Source organism: Micropterus dolomieu, linkage group LG01 (assembly GCF_021292245.1).
Source record: "Micropterus dolomieu isolate WLL.071019.BEF.003 ecotype Adirondacks linkage group LG01, ASM2129224v1, whole genome shotgun sequence".
In the NCBI taxonomy this organism is placed as follows: Eukaryota; Metazoa; Chordata; class Actinopteri; order Centrarchiformes; family Centrarchidae; genus Micropterus; species Micropterus dolomieu.
The window spans coordinates 2,348,448-2,353,303 of record NC_060150.1 but is presented as its reverse complement, the minus strand read 5'-3'; positions in this window follow the sequence as shown (position 1 = coordinate 2,353,303).

Sequence of the window (4,856 nt, the reverse complement as noted above, 5' to 3'; positions counted from 1 at the left end):
GTCCTCACATATGGACACATGGTCAAGATCCCTTGGTGTGTTATAAAGCAATTGGAAGCCTTTCAGCATCATTGTTGATGAAAGTAGGTGTAGGATAAATAACAGAAACGTTTAGGTAAGCTTGGGGTGGATAGATGGATTAGACACCTAAACCTTTATTCTTTTAAAATAACTGGAGTAACGTAGTTGTTTTCACCCAGACCATGATCCTTTACTAAACCTAATCTAGTAGTTTTGTTGCCTAATCTTTCTATGACTCTGTGGTGGTATCTGCAGTCTTTATGCAGTAGTTTCTGTTGGGGAGCCAGAAGCACAGAGAGGGACAGAAAAAGACTCAATAAACTGGTTCAGAGGACTAGTTCTGTCCTGTTCTGGCCTCTAGACACCACAGAGGAGGAGGGTGAGAGAAGCATGTTAGTCAGACGACACCTCTCAGCCCCTGCAGGAGAATGTGAGGTCTCTGAGCAGCTCCTTCAGCATCAGACTGCTGCAACACATTAAAAGAAGGAGCAGCTCCTTCATCCCAGCAGCTGTCACACTCTCCAACACATCAATGAATAAATGTTTGTGTCTCTGGAACATCAGCCAACACTACAATACTCCTGGTCTTGTGTTCTAGTTCTGTGTTCTGATATTTTGTAACATGTGTGCGTTTCTGTGTTGTCGCTTATTCACTCTGCACCAGGTCTGCTTGTCATGTCAAGTCTCTCTGTTTTCCTCTGCTCTCTCTCTCTGCCTCGTTAGTCTCATGTCTGTCACCTGTGTTGCTCCCGCCCTGCTCGTTAGTCCCTGTGTATATATACCTGGTGTTTCTGTCTTGTCTTTGTCCGGTCATTGTTCATTGTGCTTAAATTCTACATGCAGAGAAAGCAATATAGATGTCTTGATCATTTTATTTTGTATTGGGGTTGTTCCTCCCTTTTAAAGAGTCCACTCATATAGAGGACAGATCCTGACATAATAAATACAGAAAAAAATAAATGCTCAATAAATAAATAAATAAATATCCTAGGGCTGACACCGAATAGTCAAAAGATTCAGTGCTTTGATGGGTGGAGCCTGATTCGACTGTCAATCTCACAGTCAAAGCTTCGCAGTGAAACAAGGATCACGCCATTTTGGTGATATGAGGGAGCTCAACGTCTGATTTTACATAAAACTACCAGTTTTCTCCCAACAAGTTAATATACAGCTTATTAAAATATACATTTCAACGTTTAATGCTGTAAATAAACATGTAAAAAGAAAAAAAACTTTCCATAAATGTTTTTAAAGTGAGTAAATAAATCCAAAATTGTGAGTAACTATGGGTCGCCAGTGCGCATGTGTAGTCATAGCATGTATGTGTGCAGTGGAAGAACACTTGCTCAAGAGACGGAGCTCCAGCTTCACTTGTGTTGTGCAGAGTTGTCCCTACCTCGTGGGACTTTCAGATAATTTATCACCATTAATGAACCACACAAAGAATATTATATTGTTTTTAAATAGCCGGCTATTTGAAATAGACCCGCGAGGAACCGCAATGTGCATGTAGTTGTTGGCAGCACGGCATGCACGCGAAACTCTGCACAAGTGAATGGCAGGCGAGAGAGAGAGAGAGAGAGAGAGAGAAAAGGATCTTCAGTACTGCATCTCTGCAGCTTCTCAAGATTAAAGCAAGCTACCTGCCATGCACAAAACCACACGATTCGACATGTCCATGTCTTCCTTCTTTTCACGTGGACACTGACCTACAGAATTTTCAGTAAGCGACATACACGTATACAGAACTGCGGGAAAGTGAGCCATTGTTTGTTAGAACCACATGGTCAGCTAGCCGCAGCTAAGTCTGGAGTGCACTGGTAGTTGAGCCTTTATGGTAAATGCTCAGACATGGAGCAACTTGTTGCTCTGCTACCCTCAGCTGTTCTGTTTCAACAAAACTTCCATTCAGGGTGAAAAATCAGGTGTTGTGTTGGGAAATGCAGTGACTTAACCAGCGGTGAGTAAGAAATACTATGAATAAAACAAGTCATTTTTTAAGCTAAGAGGAGAGGAAAGTCCGCTAGCTGCTAGGCTAATTTATGCAGTGTAAAATACCATAGGCTGAAGCTAGTAATGGTGACTAGCAAAAAAAATAATGACAGTTCAGGGCTCTACAGTGCGACCATTTTTCTCACATATGCCCCTGAAAATCGATACGTGCTAACTGGAAAAATGATCTATATTGTTCGAGTATTTGCATCGATTTGCTCATCAATTGTCACTTTTTGCCAACTGATTAATCACAGCCTGGATGGGGCGGGACGAAAAAATGTCTTGAACTCCTCCTGCATAAATGGTTCTTATTATTTATGAGAATAGTGACCTTAACAAATTAAGAGACCAATGTAGGCAATTTTTCTTGCTCAAGGATTTAATGAACGAATGAATGAAACATGAAACTGCTATTTTGTCCAACTGGAATTAATATTATAGCCTATAGGCCACTATTACATAAAATGACAATGCATATAGTAAAATGTAACTATCTAATGTCATTATCATAATATAAATGCTAATACAATCATTTAAACTAGTTTCTCCTCCATGTTGTGTGAAAGAGCCTGTTCAGTGGAAAGATGCAAATTTCCACTGCACAGTTCCAGTATGTGCTCCTTCTAGCCTCCTCCTGAGAGCAACACCTTCCCCTTGTTCTGTTTCACTGAAGTTATTGTAATACTGTTCAGTACTCTTGTTTACATTAGGTGTGGGTTGTTTGGGTGCTGCTGGCGTACGGTGGATCTGTCCTTGGTTCAAAAACTTCACAAGCACCAATTACAGTAAAGTTTTTTGTGATCAGTGTTTTCAAAACTTCTGTTTCAATATTTTATAATTAGTATTTTATTGAATTTTGAACACCACTGTTACATTGTAATCAACATTACAGGTAACATCTTAACATATCGCATAGTGATGATACATTTTTGGACAAAAAAAAGAAGACGCTAAAAATAAAAACCTGAAATGATTAATCCAAAAGAGGTAATATAAATCAGAACAAAAAGATCCCACATGGATCAAATGTACAGTTTTACAATAAGCACCATACTCTCATCTGGTAGCAATATATTCACGTATTTTCCTCATTTCGCCACATATTTTTCTGCCCTGCCATTGATTTTGAAAGAGATTTTTTTGTATGATGCCACTTTTGGCAACTCCGTGCTCCACTCCTGGAAAGGGGGCTCACCTGGGTTCTTCCAGTTTCTCATTATTATTTGTTTTCGAGTCATTCTACTAGTCTGAAGAAAGTGCGCTGCTCCATAGTTCGATGTCATTTGTGGTTCATTTAAAACATACAGCCTCGGGCAGAACTCCAAGCTAGTCCAGGTAATATTTTCAATGCGATCATGAATCTTTAGCCAATAATTCTGAATCATGGGACATTCCCAGAGCAGGAGAAAAAGAGTCCCTTCCGAGCTGCAGCACTTCCAGCAGTCTGCATTATCACTCAGCTTCAGCCTAAGCAGCGGGGACGGGGTCCAATAAAAGCGATTAAGGATCTTAAACTGGATTAATCTAATTTTAATGTCTCTTGAAACCCTCTTAGTGTTTTCACAAACACGATCCCACTCTTTGTGTGACATCAATGTTCAAATCTGCCGACCATGTTGGCATTGTTGCATAAGATGTGGTAACTGTCTGCTGGAATAACACTGCATAAAAGATAGCAGCTTCATGCCCCAACTCCATTATCTTCGCAGTCTGAGAGAGAAGGTTTGACTGCTGAGGTTCTATTCCTCTCCCTATGGCAGTAACTAACAGGTGACGCATTTTATAAATACTTCCAGACTTCTAGGTAAATTGTATTCACCAGCCAACCTTTCAAATGAGTAGTAGTGTAGTAATTCCTTTTTCTACCCAATCTTTCCATCGAGGGGAATGTTTATTAATATGTAACTTTGGGTTATTCCAAATACAAGATTCAGAATTCAGTTATACATTGACATTAAAAGCTCTAGAAAACTTCTTCCACTCATTACAGAGATTGGGTATGATAAGGTGAGATTGTAAAGAATATCTATCCATCTGGGAAATGTTTGACCAAATCCAAAAGTTTTAAGAGTATGAAACATATACCTCAATTCCAACCTATCAAACGCTTTCTCAGAGTCAAGTGAGATAGCTGCTGTTGGATCGTTGGAGTCCCGCACCGACCACATAATATTTATAAGGCATCTCACATTATCAGAAGAATTTCTCTGTCTAATCAAGCCCACTTGCTCAGGATGGATAAGTGACCCAAGCGTTTTATCCAATCTCTTTGCAAGTATTTTAGATAAAATTCTACAATCCACAGATATTAAGCTTATTGGACGATAGCTTTTACATTCAGTTGGGTCCTTTTCTTTTTTAAGTATAAGTGTGATAATTGCTTGATTTAAAGAGGGAGGTAAGTGGCCAAATTCAAATGCTTCTGCAAGCATATTTTCAAATAATGGTAATAGGTCTTCTGCATAACATTTAAAACATTCTGCTGTAAACCTGTCTTGGCCCGGAGGTTTACCTGATGGTAGGGCTTTAATTGCGTCAAGTATCTCCTGTGAACTAATAGGTAGATCTAAGTCCTCCTGTTGTAAGGCACTCAGCTTAGGAAGGTTTAATTTGTTAAGAAATGACATTATCACTTTGTCTGTGGCAGTGGTTTAAGATGTATAAAGATTTATATTAAATTTCTTGAATACATCATTTATTTCTCTATATTTAATTGCCAGGCTTCCATCCCCAGTCGTCACTGCTGCTACCGAAAATTTGGACTCTTTGTTTAATGTACCTAGCCAAAACTTTTCCTGCCCCCCCCCCCCCCCCCCCCCCCCCCCCCCCCCCCCCCCACC